This window comes from Thermobia domestica, chromosome 7, assembly GCF_964235325.1.
Source record: "Thermobia domestica chromosome 7, izTheDome1.hap1.1, whole genome shotgun sequence".
NCBI classification, from domain to species: Eukaryota; Metazoa; Arthropoda; class Insecta; order Zygentoma; family Lepismatidae; genus Thermobia; species Thermobia domestica.
The window spans coordinates 97,236,166-97,260,688 of NC_137460.1; positions in this window are offsets into that span (position 1 = coordinate 97,236,166).

The window sequence follows — 24,523 nt, forward strand, 5'->3', positions numbered from 1 at the left end:
AAGGACGCTTCGAAGTAGTTGTTTCTTAGTCGTGTGGTTAGAGTGGCTGTCTTAAGTTCCAAAGGTGCTACGTTCGATTCCGTGTGTGGGACTTTCTGTTTTTTTTCTAATCGTTTCTGACATTGTTCATGTTCGTGAGAAAAAAAATAGTATACGTTTCCACGTGAATTGCGATTTGGATGCAACAAGTAATGTGATTATGTTTGTGGGAAAGTAGTACGATATTTCTAACAAATTATAACGATTATAAACTAAATGTGTGGTATTTGAAAATTCCTTGCTTTTCACGCAGCAGACCCACGTTCGAGTTTCTATTATTTTATCCTTCTTGCAATTAAGTGGTGATATTTCACTTGGTTTTACTGTGATGCACATTTCCCCCTGATGAAATTCAATGGAGACATGAATTAGGGAGTACGGTCGCTGAAAGTGCTTTTTTTGAGAAACGTGGCGTAACCTAAGTTGCGAATATACAGACCTTGGATCACATAATACATAATGTAAAATACAAATTCTGCAGATTTACGTCCCACGACTATGCCGAGTGGGCTAAGAGAGAGAGTGATGATGAAAATAATGAAATGATGGAATCAAAGGGGTAAGAGGAAGCGGCAGAATCCCAAGAAAATCCACCACACTGTGTACTACAGAGACAGATTGATGCGAGATGGGATCGAACTAAAAACCCCATTTACAAGAAGTGATTACTCTATCATTGTGCCATAACGCCCCGCAATACCTAATGTAAAACCACTATTATTTAAGTAAATTGCATAACTACAGTGAATAGGTTTAATACTATAGTACGTAAGTAAATCTATAATGTGTTTTCACACGTATTTAGAATGAGCCGAAATTATTTTGCAAATCCAGAGCGGGGCAACTTCGACCCCGCAGTTGGAACCCATGGTCCAGTTTTCCTCTTTATTTATGCTAATTCCGTAGGTAGGCCTAGGCTATTGAAGTATTGTTGCTTCATTGATTTTTATTATTGTTTATGATTTTAACTCAATACAAATTTGCCACTTTGAGGTATTTGTTATAAACATGCCCCCTCGGAATTTACGGATTTTCAATCCATTTGTCTCGGAACTATTCTCAAGACAGGAAGTGCAACAAAACCTAACCTCAATTCTTATAAATATTTTTACAAAGTTTGAGGTTCACACACCTCGAAACCTTCCCATGTATATCCCCTGCTCTCAAAGATAATTTTAGTGTTTTACCACTTCAGTAAATTTCTTTTTGGTAATATATACTGTACGTATGATAATTTTTTATGAAATTCCTCCAGGGGTCTGTGGTGTATCGTACGAGCTAACAAACTTAGTTTTCTTAGTTACGTTTCCGCACTATATTTAAACATATGACAGTAGGATCAAATAATAGAGTCTACCCGACTACCGACACTGTGCAACATTTCATCATAATCTGCCGTAGGACAATGGGTGGAATTAACGTTGTAAGATTTGAATAAAATATGCAATATTGCAAGTAAATAAATACATATAATAAGAAGTTCCATATTTCAAAATAAACTCGGCTCAAACTGCCTGAGATTACCTATACGTCTTAAGATAATTTGTGGAATGCTCAGAATAAATGTTTCTATAAAACAATGTCCCTTGCGTGGACCCAAACCCGTGATCCTTTATGTAGAAGTCCAGTATGCTAACCACTCATCTAAGAAACGTAACGTAAAGTGTTTCTTTGTGTAAAATTATAACCAAAGGGCATTACTTTGTGCAGGACTAATACTCACACTTATGTTTCACAAATATCACATGTTTCGGACATTTTTGAATATTAGATGTGATTTATGTCTGGTTATTTGGTAGTAGTTTTTAGCAGACGGTTCTTCCATGTAAATCTTAACTAACACAGTAGTAACCAATGTTTTGTTGTCTGATTTTCTGGAGGGGAAAAAACTCTTGGCTAGCTCTTGGCAACTTAAAAATTGCAGTTCCCCTTCTGGGCCAGCGGTGACCATCCCTCCAAGTGCTTGAAAAAACTGGTATGTCTTCAAGTTTTGGTTTGGAGATGGTATTAACTGTAGCAAATGAAGTTTCGTGACTGCAATTCCATTATCCTACATCTTCTCCCTATGGATATGTGCCTGTCTTTACAGGTATTTCTTTACCTTATATCAGTAACGAATTTACAGGAAACCATTTTTTATTAATCTCGGAATTGGGGGAAAGGTGTGGAATTTTATGCATATATATAATTAACAGTACCTTCTTTATTTTCTAATAAGTTACAGTATAATTCTCAAATAAATATGAATAACTTACCAGACATTCACATTTCAGTTGCTATTTTCTTCCATTCTCTATTTAAAACGTATCTATTATGATGTTTTTTTTGTTTCATATCCTATATTGCTGGAACATCCCTCACTTTTTGTATCTATAAGCCTTTATAATCAAATTTAACAGTGCAGTAAAACCTCTACAGTATAAACATACAGAATCCTCTGCAGACGAAATTTTAAACAAATGAAGACTTTATTCCTTGCAGCGCTTCAAGGAGAGCCAAAGAGAACACGAGGCACAGACATGCTTCCGCTGAACATCGATGTAATAAAGCACTCAGTTCTTTACCGTCGCGACCACTAATTCGCCCTCGCATTCGACCTCTAGGTCGCGATGTAGCGTACATATTCTGCATGACCATACCCATTTGAATCCATGTTTGTGCCAGTATCAAGAGTGACACCTCGACCTCGATCGCGAGGTTTCTTCGGTATGTTTCTACCCTTGGCCCTTATTTTAACAACTTGTGCAAATGTCCGGAGGTTCCAGACCTCGTGGCTACGCCACTGCTTATTAGCATGCATTGTTAGTAAAGATCATTAGTCTCTGTTCACTTCCACATTCAGCCACAATTTTATTCTTTCAAGCCAAAGAGAATACATTCGTTCTCCTTCGCATTTGGCGTCCTTAAAAATAAAATTGTTATAATTAAACGCGCGATTTTGCCATTTTCAATGTAAATTTCTGTCGCCTCCTCCGCAAAACAAATCTCATGGGCGCAACTTGCTTCTATGGTCCCCCTGTTCAAAATAGAAAAATTGAATTTGGGTATTTTCTGCAAGACTATTGGCGAGATATGGAATGTCATATCTAGTGTTTCTGTTTAGTTGGTACTGGAATTAATAGAATTGGAAGTAATTGTTTTGTGTTAAGTACAATTGTGCAGAACAGCTATGGATAAATGTTTTGTGCTGCTATATATAAATATATGAAAATTATTAGGAAAGTTTATGGAGGGGTGGAAATATTCTTCCCAGGCTGGGAAACAGTAATTAAGTTAGTGCCAGGGAGAGAAGAATTTCCTTAGCTTTCTCCTTTACAAAAACGTTTTGTAAGTAAAAAACGTTCTGTGTTTGACGGATGACTTCCTATCATTCTGTGTGGCTCCATGGATAAGTGAATAGAGTCGTTGCTGGGTAAATGTGAGTTTCATGGATCGAGCCCTGTTCAGGACGAACTTTTTATCATTCTTTGTTTTCCATATCTGGAGATGTTTCTCCCCCTCCGTAATCATCTGATGATCTCAACGGAATTCCCCACTTGTATTCAACAATTGGTAATGGGATGTTCTAATGTTCGGGTGAGCTTTTACATGTCTACCTACCAAATCAAACTTTTGGACAAAATATGGATGCTATCCGATCATTTTGTCTCAAATTCTAAATTTGCGCATGTGATTGTATATCTCTTTACTTTTCTGCATCTCTCGTTCTCCAATGTCTTCAGCAATGTCATGAGTTTGATTGGAATCAAAACTTGAAATCATAAAAATGATATACCAATGGGCTCACTCTCACTAAGCACTTGATTAAATGAATGTGTTTTCACACTGAAGGAGGGGGCAAGTAGAATACAGTCTGGATAGACGGCGGAGCCAGCAAAAATTATCTTGTTTTCCTTGAATTCGATGTCTTTTCCTAGAAATCGAAGGCAAGTTTCAACAGGCCTTTAGTTGTTATGCTCTTAGCATTTTAGGGCTACCAGCAGGAGCCCTGTGGGAAAATTTTGGTTGTGGAAACCCGCTGTTGCTATGCTCATAGTCTTGGACGTCTACCAGATGTAGAAACAAGATGAAACATAAGTGTCCTCGTCTTATATTGTCTAGTTATTTGAACCCCCGTCACCCCTGCTCCTCCTGGAAAACCGAAGAGCATAAGCAATTTAGCCACAAAGTTCACTTGGTGGGAACAGGGTTTTGAACCTGGGACCTTCCACGTATACGGTGTTTGTCCACCACAAAGTTCACTTGTTGCGAACAGGCTTTTGAACCTGTGACCCCCCATACCCCAGTGGTGAAAGCTCTACCACTGATCCACCGAGACCCCTCATGAAAAGGTATCGAAATATCGTCAGAAACGTGCACTAAGATCGAAGCAAGAATCCCCCCAAGTACTAAGCCATCGTGTCCCCTAAGTGAATGATGATGGAATAAAAAATATGGAACGACAGAAACAATGAAATGAAATCTTTGAGTTATACGCCCAACGTTTATGACGTATTATGTTAATATGAAATCTTTAAGTTTTACGTCCCACAGTTATGATGATGAGAAATGATGATGAGAAATGAATGAAATGTTGGAATGGAGAGAGTGATAGTAAATTCACGTACACGGTGTTTGTACACCACAAAGTTCACTTGGTGGGAACAGGATTTTGAGCCTGTGACCCCCATACGTCAGAGATGAACGCTGTATCACCGAACAACCGAGACTCATAAAACAAGAGAGAGAGAGGTCAAACCACAACACTCGTGTAGGTTTGCTGGGTTCAGTGATGATACTCTGAACTCGTTAGTACACCATCTAAGGGAGTTTGAAGTCGGGGTCTCCAGAGTTGGTATCATGGCACGTAAAAATAATTTAAAATGATCGATATTAGTGTCAAATTCATAGTTTTCGGGGCCGCTGTGTTAAATGATGATAGTCTGAACTCGTTAGTACACCTTCTAAGGAAGTTTAAGTTGGGGTCCTCAGGTTGGTCACCTGCAACAGGAGCAGTAAATAACCACTAAATTAATCATTTTTCCTTACGATTAAAGAATGAATTTGATATTTATTAAGTAATACAGTACGGATTTCCTAGTTACTCACCGTTATTTTCCTTCTACTTACACTACATTTCCTTCTATTACCCTTGGTGGAAAATAGTTGACCACTCTTCCCCGTAAATTTTTACCTGCCCCTGAGCCGTCTAATCAGTTGCACGGTATACAATTCAATAGTGAACCAAACCAACACGAAAGTATAAAATTTATGACAGAACATGACGGTGATCAAAGAATGTGAAGTCAGTTGCCACCAAACTAATCATATACTATTATGAAGTATTCTGTCTGCCAGCAGCTCCTGGTATTAATTATACGGAATTTAAGTTATTCTTTAGGTTCGAGTTTGATGAAATTGCTTTCTCCATTTTTCTCGATCTGGCACATCTTTTATCTTCCAATACCTTCACCAGTTTTTCAAATCACCGATGAGCACACTAACTAAACTATTTAAGTAACAGTGGGATCAACTAAAATGAACAACCACTTTTTCTTTAGGTTTACCAAAGTCATTAATTGCGGAAAATGAATTATTAATAATTGCTTTCCTATTTTATGGTTCTAAGGTTAACCTTAAAAAATGTGAATAGTGCTGATGTAAAATAACTTTTTTTAATAATTAACAAAACTGAATTGATATTCCAAATACAGCTTCTTACTTTCTTCACGCAAAATAATGTTATTTTTGGTATTTCATCTATTAGGCAATGAGATGTCCTGAATTGTCAATTATGCAAAAAATTGGACCAATAAGTTTCTTATATTTCACTTCTGGTTTACTGAATTAACAAATTAAATCTAATTAGGAAACTATATTGTAACATCGAAGTAGTTGATATAGTTATATCAAAATAAAGAAACTCCACTCTAGTAAGTAATAACCTAGAAAATATTTAGAAACTAAACAAATTACACATTTACTAATTTGCCATTCTGTAGAAGTAATTACATGATTACGAAAGTTGCAGAATAATCAAAGTAACTGAATTTAATAAATTGTTCGATCAAATTATTTACTAAATATGCCGTTGAAAGAAAATGATCCATAAAATAAGAAATAATATTTTGTAAAGCACTTAAGTAACAAATTCCTTATTTTTAGAAGTGTTCACTGAACGGAGTTTAACACTACCAATAATGCTTTGTGAAAGTATTTATTGTAATTTAAAATATTAATGTGATTTAAAAAAAACGTTAAGTTGTATAGTAACTAAGTGACGGTAATATTTATACCTTAAATTATTCAGTATAGAACAGCAATTAACCCCTACCATATTCGGAGCATTATAAATAAAACTATCACAAATTTTACTGTTCTACTTTGAATCAACCGTAAGATCAGAGTAATTCTTCAGTATCAACATCACTATCACTCGTTTCTTTATTTTCCTCTGTCACTCAGTTTTCCCCTTCCAAAGTATCTGGTGTTCTATGCCAACAGCTGGTGACTTCTTCCTTATAGACCCTGAGTGTTGCATCCGTAAAACTTCAGGTAGTTTCTTATTTAAAAGCTTCCAGTTATATGAAATATATCTTAGTTTCCCTGCCCTCTCCGATGATAAACAATTTATTGTTTTACTATGGTCCAACTAAATGTAGAGAGAGTTCTTTCTGTGGCAGCAGATGTGACAGGTGCACTAAGGATTCGAATGGCGACATCAGCTAATTAAATGATGCCTCCAAACCCTCTCCACCAAAGTTATGAGGTCATTTGTTCCATTCCGTCTCACAAAAACTTCCTTACCCATATTCCTTCCTTGTCTCTATAGTCAGTCAAATGTGCTCTCAGTAAAACAGAATTCAACCTAATTTGTTTTCCAACTTCGAAAACGTTTGCATTAACAACATCAGTTTCACTTCCTAGTAATGACTTTACCGAAGGACATCCGAAGATGTCAGAACAAAACAAATGGAGATGAGCAAGACAGCCCAAAGATACTATATTAGGATACTTCTGTTTTACTAATATAAAAGCTACTCTCCTGTTATACGCGTTTATCTCCTGTTATATTTTTTTCAGGGTTATATTGTTTACAGAACATTCATAATCTGTTCAGACAAACAATGTGCATCTTTTGACAACGCAAAATCAACAAAAACAGTTTCGAGCTTTGAAATTACGAAATAAATTATAGATTCATTTTTTCAAGTTAGTCCAACCGTCACACTGTAAATGTAGATTTGGAGAATTCCTCTAACTTCATTTTAATTTCCTCTTGCATTTCACTGTGTTGAGCATCCAAGTAACTCGTAACCAGGCGATACCTTGATGGGAGAGCATACGAAGGACGAATTTTCTTTTAAAAAAATCCAATCCACAAATGGTGATCAACAAGTGACAAAGGACACCCACTAACGAAGATCGCTGTAGCAATGTTTTCTTTCAACACTTCCTGAAGACTTCGATAACATTCCGTACGTCGGTATTTGTTTTAAGAAACATCAATATTACGATTCTATCAAAACTCCTAAATAGTAACGTTGAACCTAAGAAGCTATAAAAAGTTAAGAAAAGCCTGTACATTTTATGGAAATTTATGTAATTTTTTTACTTCCGCATATTTTCATACAATAAATGCGACTGCATCAAGTATATCGAACTCACTTTCTCCTTTCATCATAAAACTACTCTAAAATGTCCTTTTGAGTTCGAAAATAATAGACCTAGGGCACACATTTTTCATGATTAACTTGAAGTCTATAATGTTCGACTCGGAAAGATATTGATAATTTTGGGTTTATTTATTCAACTAGTTATAACCTCTGTGATGCAATGCTTTATATCCATGATCCATCCTTCGTTTATCTTTTATTTGTGTGTCGGGTGTCTGAGTTGTTTTCTGTGAAACATTCCTGAGAATGTTAAAATTTAAAAATTGCACGTTTCGGGAAAACCTCTTGGATTGAAGGAGTCTTAAAACATCTGTTCTCAAATGAAAATACACAATAACTAGATAGGGTTCTTGAAAATAGGTGGCGTATTGCAGACTTTACATTTAAAACTGGGTCTGTCTCCCAAAGATTCGACAAAGAGGGTTTATATATTATTTCTATTCTTTGACAATCTAAGGCTTGAAGTCATACTACAATTTATTATTATTATTATTATTATTATTATTATTATTATTATTATTATTATTATTATTATTATTATTATTAATTTTATTATTTAGTCTTGGTGTGAAACTAATCCAAGTTTAAAAGCCGTTCACATCTTGGTGAAGAAAGAGAATAGTTGGATAAGTATAGAAAAATATCCCAAGATCAATCTTGAGACGAAAAGCGGATGTTAATTTAGGTATCCCAAGGAAACATTAATCCCTCAAGTTTCAACTCGTAATTCTGATTCTCAATCTGATTTGTTCGTGAGCGATAACGTAAAATCGGAAATGTGGTGTGAATTATTTCTCAAGATTGGCTTGATCAACATTAATCAAACTTTGATGTACTATACATATAGGTGTACACAAGAGCTTCGTCCGAAAAATTTAACAACTCACCCCCACCATTTTCCCCTTTCAAAACTTTCGATTCAATATTTTGATTTGCTCTTTACCTATGAAGTTCTTCGAGGAAAAATATTTTTAAAAATAATAGATTTTAGATATCGCTTTAACCTAGATAACACACAATATCCAAAATTGTACCGCTGGCGCGCCATAGTTAACCCGCTCCGCACCTGAAGTGGGTAAATTGATTATTAGTTTGCATATTTATAGTAAATGAATGAGACATCGCACTCGAGAGGCCCCCCAAAACAGAAAAACGTCACCGGTGTGGTTAACAATTCTTAAACTTCTTAATAATTGAACTTTCGTAAAATATCCATTTTTGGGTAGGTAAATACAAAAGGAGTAAATACCCATTTTTTATTTACCTACCCACTGGGTATTTACACGACCCACATCTGTAGTCGGGACACATTTAGCCTTCAGAACAGCCTTGATGCGACGTAGGATGGAGGCATAGAGGTCGTGAATGGTAGCAAGTGGAATTCCTCGTGCAGGGCATCGGTCAGTTTTGTGAGAGAGGATGGAGGTAGAAATCGTCGCCGGAGTCGTGTTTCCAAGACAGACCACAGATGTTCAATTATGTTGAGATCTGGTCATTGGGCGGGCCAGGGGAGGTGTTGAACTTCATCCTGATGTTCCTCAAACCACGCTGCAACAACGCCAGCTGTGTGAATGGGTGCATTATCATCCTGGAATGTGGCGTCATTGTCCGGGAACAACATCCGGGCCATAGGGTGCAAGTGGTCTCCTAAAATTGAGACATAATCGTTGGCAGTGATTCGTCCGCTAAGTGTGACCACAGGACCCAATGAAAACCATGATATGGCGACCCACAGCATCACCAAGCCGCCGCCATGTTTCACAGTTGGGCGGAGACACTGCAGATCATAAGCTTCTTTGGGCGTTCTCCACACATAAACATGGCCCGTGGTTGGGAATAGGGTGTAGGACGATTCATCCGACCATATCACACGTTTCCAGTCCTCAACGGTCCAAGTTGCATGACCACGGCAACATTTGCGGAGTGCGAAACGTTATGGTCCCTGATGAGCGGTTTGACAAGACCCCGTAAGTTCATGTCGTGTAATTCGAGGCGGACTGTGATTGTCGAAACAGGGTGGGGGAGGTGCTGATTGAGTTCCTCCATCATCTGCTCAGCAGTGGCACGACGGTTTGCGTGAAAATGCGCTTTAATACCCGGTGTGACCTGTCACTCATGATTTTCTTCCGCCTACTGTTCCGCTTCACCGATGTGGTTTTCCCGTGTGTTGTGTAGGCCGTCATCACCTTCGACACTGTCTCACGCGACACACCTTACACAGTAGCCACTGCCGTCACACTGATTCCACATAACCGCGCACCAACAATTTGCCCTGTTTGAAAATCTGAGAGGTCTCCCATTTTACACTACCTGCGTCTGCTGCAGCCACTGGACACTGCTGTTCCACTGGGCCTGACGTAGTATGGAGACCAATCTAACACACCATCACCAGTGGTCCGGCGCTGCAGGCGCCACGACAACACTGCCAATCCATACATCTGACGTGTTGCCAACTACAGGTGTTTCCATTTTTCTGATCACCATCTGTATATGAAGTAGTGTATATAGATAAGTTGATTGCACTTTAATGTTGTTGGTCTAAGAGGTGTACATACGTATTTAATATTTATTTATTTATTGAGTACCCATACATACAGAGTGGTAATTGAAGGGTGAAGAATAACATATAACTAGGATCAAACATAATATAATGGGAGCAATGGTGTACCACAATAATATTGTAGGAAATAATACATTTATTAGCATGCGTTGCTGAATGATAGCGAAGCAAAACTTAATGATTGTAGTGCAGGATGCAATGGGCAGGAAAATAGATTAAGATGAAATGCAGTGCTGTGGATCCCACATCACAGGTTTTGTTAGTACTGACGAATGCAAGTTATCTTCTGTTCCTAAGGCGATTCAGGAAGTGAGGAAGACAGAGGAAGCCCATGTTAATAGGTAGTTACGGTGCATATGGTGGGTAGATGAATTATGAAAGCTCACATGGTGCATAGATTTGAAAGATTTTGGGATCGACTGTAGCATCATCTAGTTTTAAATGACAGATGGCCATGAAGTGGTGGAGAGCAGTATCCACGTAAGTTGAAGGTACGTCCTGATCCCGATCGTACCGTAGTATATCAAGTAACATGGGATGCTGCTGGTCAATTCGCTTGCAAACGTATCCAGTACGAAGCTGTTCGAGGGGATGCAGTAAAGGTGGAAAATCAATCAGCTCGTAAAGCAACCCTGTCGGATGCGGTAAGCTGATGCATGGTGCTCTAGGATAGCCAATTTGTGATAGAATTTTGGTGGTGCTGATGTCGAGGCAGTGTGTCAATATGTTAATGTGCTGCGAATAAAGGCCTTGTAATATTAAGTAGTTTTGATGCTTTTAGCCCCCAGGTTGTACCAACTAAGGGCTTGAGTAGGTTGAGTCGATTTTGTGCTTGGCGTACGATCTTGGTGAGGTGTGGATTCCAGGTAAGTTTGGATCAAATATGACACCAAGATAAGTCAGAGTATTTGACGCCAGTACAGGTGTATGATCTACTTGAAGGTTTAATCGACTTGGATTCATGTATATTCGTGAACGGCGTCTACGTGGCAGGAAAACAATAGCCTGAGCTTTCCCAGAGTTAATACTTAACAGCTATATATTACGCCAGTGAACGAATGCGTCAATTGCCGTTTGCATGTTTTTACTGATTGATTGCACTGTGCGGGTGGCCGTGAAAAAGTCAGTGTCGTCAGCAAACTGAAAAATGCTTATGTTGTGTGGGACAACAAGGTCGGCTAGATACAATAATTATAATGGAGGAGACAGCGACGAACCTTGAGGAACGCCAGATTGTAGGAAGATCGGATGAGAGAGTGTTCCGTTAATAGAGGTTAACCTCCCTAATAAGAAGGAATGTATGAACCTGACATATGAAGATGGACATAGGTAGTTATGGAGTTTGTAAAGTAAACCAGAGTGCCATACTTTGTCGAAATCTTTCTCTAGATCCAAGGCTACCGGACAAGAGGGAAAACCTGTGTTGTATAGATTATAAATACCCGTGGATAGTTGTAATAGTTGATCCAGCGTACTAAAATGAGGTCGAAAACCGGCTTGGTGAATAGGAAATAGGTTACGAGTTGGAAGGTGAGCGTGCATGCGGCGGACTAGAATTCGTTCCAAAATTTTACAGAGGCAACTAGTGAGGTGAATAGGGCGATAAGACTGGACGTCAGACGGAGGTTTCTTAGGTTTCGGGAAGAAAAGAAGTATATTTGGTGCTGAGAAAAAGAAGAAAAGAAGGTGGAGCTTGCCTGATGAGAAGATACGTAACAGAATCAAATCCTGGGGCAGTGTTGCGTTTACGGAATAATGTTTGGCAAATATCGTCTAGTTGGATCGGAGTAGTAAGTTGATTATTGGGTTCTAAAGAGTGGTTGATATATGGGAGCACAAAAGCAGAAGGTTTATCAGGAAATCGGTTCATTGATTTTTGTAGGCGTTGCGGTGTATCAAAACCTGGGAGAGGTGTAAAAATATCTTGAAAAAAATGAAGTAAACGAATTAGCTTTATCCATATCAGTGATGACTGCCTGATTATTTTGAACAATGAGGTATGATCTGCGGAAAACTGTCGCTGTGAGTTGATGGAATTAGCGCCAATATTTACTAGGGTGGGATTCACCTGCAAGTGTGTTACAAGTTTGAATCCAATGACATTTCTTGTATAATTATGCGTAATCCAAGGGTATTGGCGTTGAAGCCGAAGCGGTTCAGAATTACCTGTAGTGAGATATTCGCTATGGGCTCTAGGAGAAGCGGATATGAAACGTAAATAATGAGAAGGCAATTTTGGTTTATGCAATTGTATTTCTGTTCTTGGAATGGAACGTTGTGCTGCTTCTTGAACAGATGCAGTAAGATTAGTAATTGTGTGATCAAGATCGTATTGTGTAGTAGGCATGAGCAATTTATTAACAGCAGTGTCCAGATCGGAGCGATATTGTTCCCAATTGGCTCGTTTGTAGCAGAATACTTTCTGAGGAGATCGTAACACCAATGACATGGACTTCGAAGTATATCAGAAGTAACTAGTAATTGTCAGTGAGAATTTTTAATTGGATTTTATTGTTTGCAACAAGCAAAACTTTACGCAGTATGTTTGAAATATTTTCCAAGCAACCAATAACATAAGATGTTCTGCTGTACATGGTCGCGACAATAGTTCTGTAAGTCTCTGAACCGTCTGACAACAGTTACATGAGTAGCAGTATTGCCACTGTTTTCCTTTTGTCCTGGCGTACAAGAAACAAATGAGAGCAACAAGGGCATAATACTTCTCAGCATCATTCGTACGTTACCGAATTCTCACCATCATTCAGCAGTCATTCGTCAAAAACTCCTTCTAACATCCTCTGGCGGAAAAACGCTAACTTTTCTACGACGGTAGCCAATTTACTTCCGCTTCGGCGGCTATACGCTTGCGACCGAAAGCGGATCAGTGCAGGCAGTCATTTTTTCTTTATTTCTATGCGGCAGTGGACCTATGATAATTGGCTGCACTTTCCGTTCGGGAAAGTTATTCACTCATAAATCTTATGGTCAGCACTTTTGGGACATGTAGGACTGAATGTTCTATTGGTAAATTTAAAAATACCATCTCAATATGTTGCACCATTTACATTTTGAGTGTTAAATATCTGACATATAGGTCAGCCCTTTTGGGACACTTTAAACTTCATGTCCTATTGGTAAATGTCAATAGTATACATATATAAGGCACACTGTTTACAAGCTATTCATGGTTAAATATTTGATATCTCCCGTCGGGAATCGACCCCGGGAATCAAGCGCCACAGACGCGTACGCTAATCGCTTAAACTCGAAAGAGCTCTATTTGATACCTGACATCATGGTCAGCACTTGTAGGGAATATAGCACTCAATATCCTATTGCTAAATGTGAAAGCAGTATCTCAATACACCGCACGGTTTACCATTTTATTCGTACTTAAATGTTCGACCTATTAATTATTTTATATAGTAATTATTAAATATTCGTTTTCAATTCAAGAGAAAATAGACAATTATATTTATTTTAATCATGAAACTAATGATTGATCTGTACTATTTATTTTATAGAAAATGTTGCTTCACTGTATTTACATAAAGCATCGTCACACGGAAATACAAAGACCATGTCTGCGCAAGGCAGTCTGGGGCATGTGAAGCTCATACGCAGGGATGAAAATTTTCCGATTCATAAAAACGTACACCGCTTATTTCTACATAGTTGTTTACTTGTGGTGTGAGTTGGAAAATTTTCATCTATATGTTTCTGGAAAAATTTCTACTCTAAACAAATTGTTTGAAAATGAAATATCGTTTAAACATTCTGAAATTTTTCATGCCTCAAACAATTTTGAGTACTATGTAGGAACCACTGGAACAATTTTTCATGAATCGAAATATTTTCTGTCTTTATAGAAAAATTGAAAAACTTTCTATGAGTCGAAAAAATTGTCATCATTTTAAAGGAAAAATGAAACATCTTTTTGTGAATCGGAAAGATTTATTGCTCTGTAGAAACAAGTGAAATTAATTTTCATGGGTCGCAAAATTTTCATTGCGATGTAGAAAGAAGTACAAAATCTTCCATAAGCCGGAAAGGTTTGGATATTATGTATAGTGATCTTAGATGGAAAATTTTCCAGAATATTTAACTGCACATTGAGATATAAAATTCGAATCCTGTAGAGGAAAATTAGATAGCATCAAATTATAACTTTCCAATTAGCTTTCAAGAACCAGAAAATTTTCTAATATTTCAAGTTCGGAAGTAAAAATTTAGACAGTCTCTCTCTCTCTCTCTCTCTCTCTCTCTCTCTGTGTGTGTGTGTGTGTGTATGCGTGTGTGTGTGTGTGTGTAGTGCAACGAACATACATCGAGTTCATAGAGAACAAATACCCCATTCCAATATTTCAAATTTAACAAGAAATCGAAACAAACCTTTGTGAATTTAGAAAAGTCCACTACTTCTTCACATATAGGCCTGCCTATGTAATGAAACAACTACATAAAAGTTCCACATAAAAATTATTTTTGTAATAGATCTTAAGAAGAAATACTTTTATTTTATTGTGTTTAATACTTGTAAATCATAACTTCAATATTGCAATTTTGTATAATCATCATCTTAGAGCAGATATTTGTATTGTAAAACTACCTTTATTATGTATAAAAATGTATGGAAATAATGACGATTCGATAGAACAAGTATACATATATAAAAAAGAAATATGTCTTTTTTATTATTTTGTGAATTAAAATGAAATTACATGTAGCTTTTAGAACGCAGCTATAATAGTGCAGCTTTTTACGTTTCTTTTATTATTTTATTGGAAGAACAACTATACAAATCAGCTTCCTTATTACTTATATTTCACTTTCTCTTCTGAATGAATATATGAATAAATAAATGTTTATTCCCAGAAAATGGACAGTATTTGTTTTCAAGAGTTACTTAAACTCGAATTTTGTCGAGTTTAAGTCAAACATTTACAGTAGGCACTTTATATTATCTCTACTTATTTATAAATGTTGCCGTATATAAATGCAGAAAAGTAGTAAAGGTATAAGAAAACTTCGCCTTACGGGTATTAAACTGACGAAATATAATTTTGTGATATCAAGGTGAATTCTAAGGGAAGAACACATTGAAGTTTTTGAAACATTTTTGAAGAAAAGAAGAATCGTTAGATTTTCATTTCATGAAACTTTTAAGACAATATTCATTACCAATAAACTTTACGGTTTAGCAACGTTGTACGAATAAGTGAAGTATGTTTTTATGAATCGGAAAATATTCATTACTTTTAATAAATTTAAATTTTAAATAATTGAACGAGATATTTGTACTCTACGAACTCGAAGCATGTTCTCGGCACTTTACATATATATACACCCACCCACACACACACACAGAGTTGATTTGAGTTTAACGTCCCTTCAGAAGTAAGGCTATTTGAAACGGGACTAACGTATTAACGTGGGACCCGAGCTACATGAGCTCTGGCCGGGAATCGAGGCACATCTCCCATTCCAAGAGATCATATGCTAACCGCTTAGCAACGAAGAAGTTCGAAGAGAGAGAGAGAGAGAGAGAAACACTATGTAAATTTTTACTTCCCAACTTGAAATATTAGAAAACTTTCCGGTTCATGAAAGCTAAATGGAAAATTATAATTTGTTAGTGACTAACTTTTCTCTACAGAAATTCAATTTTGTAGGTCAATGTGCAGTTAAATATAGTCGAAAATTTTCCACCTATTGTTTTACTTTTTGCTTCAAAGTAATGAACATTTTCCGACTCATAAATATTTCTTGAATTTTTCCATAAAACACAGAAAATATTTTGATTCATGAGAAATTGTTTCGCTTGTTCATACATAGTACTTCAAATTGTCAGAACCATAAAAAGTTTCAGATTCTTTAATCCATCTTTCGCTTTTAAACATTTCTAAACATGAATTCAATTAATTTTATGATTACTGAGGAATGGTTACTTGATTACTGATATTTTTAGAATGGATAATTTTCCGGAAAAATGTAGCGGAAAATGTTCTGGAAAATGTTTCACCTGACATCACTGCTCACACGTTTTGCCTGATACCATTTTAATTCTAAATTTTTCTTAAAATATTAATCACCGGTCACACGATGCTCCTACCACTTCCCTGACACCATCTTAAATACACTATGTTTTTTCTCTATATCTAAAACTAAATTCGCGGAATGCAAAATACTCTTCTTTAGTTTTAATAAAAAGTAGTGTTACATTCCTTGTTGCATATAACACTTATAATGCTTATTAATTTGTTATATTTACTGATAATAGTTGTCGGAGAAAAGGAGGCAGAGACTTGAAAATACTATATTACCTCAATGAACACGTTCACTTTTTATAAACTCACCTCTTTTTGTATTTTACTTTAACATTGTTAAAGAAGGAATGCATTTATGATTATTGGGAATGTCAGCATCGAGGCTATACATCCCCGTCAGAATGAACTTGGTTTGTCAGAACTAAAATTGAAAGAAGAACAAGCTAAACCTAAAGATAGAAAAAAGCAAAGGCAGAGAATAAAAGCATATGTAAGATAAAATACATAACAATAACAATGTAAAGAAAAACAATAAAAGGTGAAAGAAATATAAAAAATTAGCAACAATGAAACAGTAACGACAAACTAAAAGAGCTCAGAGAACATGAACAACCCCAGAAGCATGAATGAACTCAAGTACCCGTCTATCTATATCAGTGGCATCCTTCAAGCCACGGGTAAGAAGAGAAGGCAGTCCATAAGGTTCTCTAAGATCTGACTATTCGGGACATTCAACAAGAATGGGTTGAATACTCAGGGGAACAATACACTCATCACAATACGGACGGTCTGTCCAATGCAACAAATAACTACGTGTTAGATGATAATGTGTCTCATACGCAAACGCGCCAGGAGCATTTCATTTCTACGATTGAGGGGTGAACCCCTTCGCCAATTCTCGAAAATTGACTGAACTGCGTGAAGTTTAACATCATATTCCTGGTCCCAGACTGCTTGCCAGTAAATGCGCGTCAAGCTGGAGAAATGGAGGCAAAGATCGGAGATAGATAGCGTACCCTCCGGTGCAACTCGGCCAAGGCGGCAGTCTTGGCAGCTGTGTCACGTTGTTCGTTTCTCTGAATGCTGACATGTCCCGGCATGCAGCAGACAATGACGACACAACCCTATTGCTGTAACTGATGGCCTCTCACAAGAATGTCTTGAACGAGGGAGTGTTTCCTGCAGACATTTTGCAGACTCAGAACCGTGCTCTGAGAATCAATGCCAACGAGCACACGATGTAGCAAAAGCGTTAAAGCGTGGTTCAAGGCAAGCGTAATGGCAGTTAATTCCGACGTAAAGGATGTGCAATTGCAACTCTGATCTGCTCTCGTCTGTGGCGAAGTCATAGCCAACAGAATTCCCGTCCTTAGAGCCGTCCGGTTAAAACACATTGAAATTTACGTACCATTCTAAAAGTGCTGCAAACTCCTGTTGGAACACCTGGAAACTAGTATTCTGTTTGTATGAAAAGACAGAGTTAAATCATAGCTGGATGTGCGAAGCAACCATGGTGGTATTGGACGAGGCTCAAGAAATGACAGAGACGGCCACAGGAAAAGAAATCTCTCACACGCACGGATGAACCAAGGTGTGTAGCACGAGGACGTGCAGCATAACGCTATTAATTGGGACCAACACGGAGATAAGGTTGACAAGGGTGGTCAGGAATATAACGCTCACGTGCATAATATTTGAGGAGTAGTCGCTCCTGACGATAGGGTAACGTTGGCTTCAACTCAAAGGCTGTAGACGGGACAAGTACGATACGCACCAGTAGCTAGTCGAATACCCAGGTGATGGACTGTATCAAGTAGTCGCAGCAGAGAATGACGACCAGAACCATAGGCAACACAGTCATACTCTAACTTGGACCGAATTAGACTACGGTAAAAGCGAAGAAGAAAAGCACGATCGGCACCCCATGTGCGTTTGGAAAGTACAAGAAGATTCAGAGCTCGTAGAGAAGAGCACTTAAGATTGCGAATATGCGGTGCCCACGACAACCGACGATCAAATACCACACCCAAGAAACGGACCTTATCAATGAAGGCCAGTGGGTGACATCGCGGTACAAGTCCAGGTCAACAATGCAAATGGTCTGCAGGCAGAAGTGAACACAATAGGATTTCTCGGTGAAAAAGCGAAATCCCGTCTCACCCGACCAGCGAAAAAGAAGAAAGAAAGTCATTTGAAGCTGTCGAGTAATCCCGCGAAGGTGGTGGGTGGGACATAAAATGGCAAGGTTGTCAATTTAACGCAAACCAAACATAGGAGCGAGGATTTTTAAGGAAAATTGTTCACGGCGACATCTATTAACGTGACACTAAGGACATTGTCTTGTGAAAACCATTGTGTTGCACAAAACGCTCTGAAAGACGGGAACCCACACCCACTCTAAACTATCGCTAGTGAAGACAGTTTTTATTAAATCGTTGCCTATGACCACAAAGACCCCAGTCATGTAATTGTTTCAAAATACCGTGTCGTGTCATGCACCTTCTTTAGTTCAAAAAAGATTGCAACAAGATGTTCGCTGTTGCGAAGAGCGTCCCAAATTTCACACTCCAGTTAAGCATGATTATTAATGATGGATCGGAAAGAACAAAACACACTTTGGTTGCTGTTTCTCAGCGAATGTGACTCCATATCCCACATCAGGGGCTAGTTAACCGTGCGTTTGAATAGCTTATAGACGCAGCTCGTGAGAACAATAGGCTTGTAGCTCCAAGATCTAGTAGTGCTTCTCCCTGATTTCAAGATGGGAAGAACTAGAGCCTCAAAGCAAGCGGGAGGGAAAAAACTCAGCTAACCAGACGCGATAGACATGAAATAGTGAGAGCTGAGTATCGAGGGAGAGGTTGCGCAACATATCGTAAAGAGATGCGATCAAATCCTGGTGCAGTATTAGAGGATGCACGAAGAGCTGAATCGAATTCAGTAAGCGTTAAGGGAGCGTTATAACTCTAATTGTTTGTGGTACGCAAGTTCAACGATTTTCGCTCTAGCCGAGGACGTAAACGAACTGGTGGATAGTGAGCCTACTAAGAGATACTCCCAAAATGGTGGTCCAATAGCGATTTCTGATGGGTGTGTCTCTAGGATGCAATTCACTTTTAAAGATGACACAGCAAGCAAACAAGGATGGCAGTGTAAAGAGCGAACCCGACCCAGACATTAGACATGGACGTGTTAGTACTGAGTTACGAAACGTAATTCTTTAGGGCAGAGAAGTCAGAATGCGTAAGTGCTCAAGATTTGTTCAGTGGGATTGCGATTAAAATCAAAAAAGCAAGCTGACAATCCAGGATAGCCTCATTCATCTCCGGAAACCACCAAGGAACTCACCGGTAGGAAACGTCAACTTTGCATTCAGGAGTGGAACCATGAGCAGCATCAGTAACAGTCTGCGCAAAAATTGCAGCTACAACAGCTGCAAGAGGATCAACCCGACAATGAAAGTCGCTTAGCTCATAGAACTCATGCCAGTCAGCACGCTTCAAATTGATGCGGGAAAGAAGAAAATGGGGAGAGACAGGGAAAGCTTCCACAACAACGAAAAGTGATCAGTGCCACAAAGATCAGGATGCACTTTCCATGTCAATGACTTCAATAGACTATCACTGCATTCAGAAATGTCGAGACAAAAATATGTACAATGGGTAGTGGAGAAATGAGTAGGGCTGCCATGCTTAAGAAGAAGCAAGCCACACTCCTCAGGAAATTCCGGTACATCAGAGCCACGACCGTCAGTACGGACAGAGCCCCACACTCGATGATATGCATTAAGGTCTCCTACAAGCAAAACTAGGTGTTCGTGCTGATGGAAAAACTGAAGCCGATCGGTGGTCGTAAAGGCTTCTGAATGCGGAACGTATAACGAATAAATTGTAAGCGGGCAAGGGACGTATATTTCCACCGGGACGGGTTGAAGTTCAAAAAACATTACAGCATCCAATTACAGTAATTCACTAAGTTTTACAATGCTGTATTTTTTCTCATACCGGATATATATGCAACAGAGTAAGTCACTCACTCCACTACCTCTCGCTCTTCACTACACAATATTCAGAAGTAACGAAAGCAGAAAAATCGCTGTTCCTAAGCCCTATTGTTTACCTGTCTATTAGGAAATGATATTTCAGCATTTTCCAGAGCACAATGTAATTAAGAAATAATCATTAGCAATTGGCCACATTGCATTTAAAAAGACTAGCTTTAAAACGGCATCGTTTCTTTTACACATAATTGTACAACAACAATTAACACTTACTACAATTGTTAGAATAGTTTGTACCATTCCAAAATACAGGCCAGCATAAGCAAATGTCCCGGACGAGGGGCGAATTCTATAGACAGTTATGTCAATTCGCTTGTAGCTTTTCTTGAGTAATCACTGCTATGCTAAATAGGGGTATCAAAGGAGCCACAGCCTTTCTTATGTTCCACTGCTATGTTACATAGGGATTGAAAATGTGGTCAAAAGTTATACACCTTTTATTAACTCTGCTATGTTACATAATAATTGAAAGGTAATTATCTGCTGTCATTTGAGCTTTGTTACATAATGGTTGAAAAATGCCAGTCTCTTTTCATTTATGCTGTTAAATAAGGGTTGAAAACTGCCATACCCTTTTACTATCTAATTTCTTTATGTGGCCATAGTGGTTGAAAAACTATTATAAAACAGAACTAGTAAATCTTCCATTGTTTTCTACCATGTTCATAGGCTTTTGTAATCTCTGGTTTGTTAAATAAGAGTTGGAAATAATACTTCTATTCTTTCTTGTATAAGCCCTCCTATGTAACATAAGTTGAAAAAGGGAACTAAAAGAAAAAGAGTAAATCCCCATTATCTTCTGCCGTCAGAAATTAGGTTATTACAAGGATCATATGTTTCCTCATGTATGCTCTGGAATGTTACATAGGGGTTCAAAAGGTTGTATTATACGTAGGACTTGAAAGGTTACTCTGCTGTATTACGTAAAGTTTGAAATATACCTCATACTCCCTTATCAGCTCAGCTATGTTGGAAAACTTGGTCATATAACATAACTATTAGATTCCCATATTCTTTCTCAGCATAGAAAAAGGTGCCATAAAAGATAAGAAAAATTTACTAAATCTGGTTACAACTAAGAATCACTAAATCTAGTTCCAAAAACAGTTTCAACTGTGTCCACTCTATTCACGTATTAGTATTCTTTAATTAATATTTAAGTTATTTATTACTTCACAAGTTATGTTCATAAATTAGAAAATCAAGTTGTCATATTCAAGGATCGATTAATATACAAAGACTGAAAACCTAGTAATTTAAGAGGCATTCTATACACCTGGAAATCACCTCATGTGCGAATTACAGCAGAAAAACTAAGGTCATATCTTTATTTAAAGATATTACAAGCAAAGGCCAAGGTCACTCACATAAATAAAGACATCATATTGTATATTTACCTTTAACTTTAACTTGGTTAACAAAAATTCCACTATAGTACATTAGTATTAATTAATATCGTACTATAGTACTATAGTACATTAGAATTAATTAATATCAATTAACTATTGAGAAACACATTATAGGAAATTTGATACATCCTGAGACAGAAATCATAAAAATGTTTACATATTTTGAAACACAAACATTCCACTTTGATTTACGTCTTAACTTAGGTTCTTCTTAAAATCTCTTTCTAGGACAAATAGTTCTATCCTTAAATCTGAATTTAAAATGTCGAAATAGAATCATGAATTTGTGATTAGTGGAATTATACTCAATATCACTCATTTTTTCAGTTACATAAATGAAAAGGATACATTTTTTGTATCGTTATTACTCAGACCATTATGTATTTAACATTATTGTAACACAAAACCAATGTATAAAACTCTCCTAAACCTTAGGATAACTGGACTAGAAATATTATTAAAACATTTCGAAATACCTCCCATACCACAAATCAAACCTGAGACAACTGACACTATAGAAAAGTTCTTCACTACGAAACGAAACTAAGGTTTCGCACAATACACTGAACAATTGGATTTAATTTTATGATGGTTTAAATCTCATATGTAAGAGAATTTTGTTGATATGCCTATCCAAATCTAGTTGCTGAAATGTCGATGCCAATGGAAAGTCGATGCTGAAATTTTCTGACTTTTTCTAAAATAGAATTCAAATATACTGTGACAAATGTTCACATTTCTTTCTTAATTATTAAAATAGATAATCATAGATATACTTAGAACAGCCAATAGGAGTCATTTTGACCCTCATAAGATAAATGACAAATTCTCAAATGAACGTAAGTTTTTCAATTTCCGATGACTCATGTCCGAAGAAAACAAATGAAAAGTCATATGACCTTGTATGATTACTCATAGCGCCAGCAATTTTCGCAGCAGTCTACACGCAGCTTTTGACCAGTGTGCGCTGACAAGGACTTTCAAGTAGACTTGATCGTGAACGTGGGCAAGAACAAGGTAACAATGGCTTACTCAGCCTACAGGTAGCAGTGAAAAGAAGTACACATAATCTAGTTGTATTGTGTGGACTCCTATAAATCTTAGCAGCACCACTTCCACTATAGGTCGCACGCCATCTCACAACATTGTGACAATTGTAAGTGGACGAACATCTTTTGTTCGTCGTAACGTTGTGTCAATTCCTGATGGTGAATGAATCAATAGTGAAACACATTCAAGCATGTACTTTTTCCGAAGCACGACATTCTTTTGGAGAGGACAGTAACTGGAATATAACTCTGGAAGAACTCGATGCATTTTTCACCCTGCTGTATGTCCGTGGCGCACTAGGTCATTCGAAACTTTGTGCTGATAATTTACGGAACAAGAAATGGGGACCACCTGTGTTCAAAGAAACAGTGTCACTCAATCCTTTCCCTGGAATCATGCGGCATCTCAGATTTGATGTGCAAAGTAGCAGAGCTGAGCGCTTAGCAACTAATAAATTTGCTCTCGCGTCTGAGACTTGGAACAAACTCATGGAAAACTCTTAATTGTGTTACAATTCTGCACAGGAAATGACCGACGGTGAATATTTGGTGCCATGCAAATCAAGGTGGAGATTTATCCAATACAGGGCAAATAAGCCGGGCAAGTTTGGGATCAAATTCTGGTTAGCAACTGGTGTAGAATCGGAATATCTGTTAAGTGTCTACCCTTACTTCAGCAAGGATGAAGACCAACCAAATGATATACAAATTGGGGAGAGTGTGGTGCTAAAATTACTGCAGCAGCATATACATTCTAGACGCAACTCACTACTGACAACTTTTTTATTTCTGTGAAACTTGCAGATGAACTTTCTATGAAGAAAACCACAATTGTTGGAACGATGCGTTTGAACAAGCGAGAATTACCTCATGTTGCGAGTGACAAACTCAACACCACGATATCCGACTCTTGCACTGAAAAATCGAGACGAAACGCTAAAAATATGCAGGTGCGAGAGCAAAAACAATGTGGTAATTCTTAGCACCATGCATACTAATGTGTCTGAAGACGACAGCCCAAAGAAGAAACCGAACAATATCACTTAGTACAATTACACACAATGCGGCGTAGATGTAGCGGACCAGATGCTCAGGAAATACACTACAGGATGTGGAACTTGCAGGTGGCCTGTTCAGGTATTTTACAACGTCCTTGACATTTCCGCACTCAATGCTTGGGTACTTTTCGAGGAATCATCAGACTCCAGAATTTCATGCTGAGAATATTTTCTTGCGCTAGTGGAAGAACTACGTGCTTGATGCTTGGCGCAAGAAATGCCCTTCAATTGTTCCAGTGCTCACCATAAAACGGAATAAGTGTGCCTTTCAACTATGGAAAGGAAAGAATAAGACTTCTGTTAGTTGTGAGGGATGCCAGAAGCCAATTTGTGGAAAATGCGTTTCTGTGACTCTTAAGCGTGCATATTGTTCAACTTGTGCTGAAGTCTAAAGAACATTAGAATATGTGTGTTTATTAATAGTTTACATTGTTGTCTATCATATTCATTTTGTATCATCCTGAGTTGTAATTTGTAATGTGTTGAGTCATATCGCATTATTTTTTTCTTTTTCATTTTCTTTCTTTTTTCGCTTTCTTAGGCAAAAGCATATTGTGAAGCACGTTCAATCTTATATTTGGTCTAGGAATTAATTCGTGCGGTTGGTACGCACACATTGAAGCTGTAGTACAAACACAAAATACAT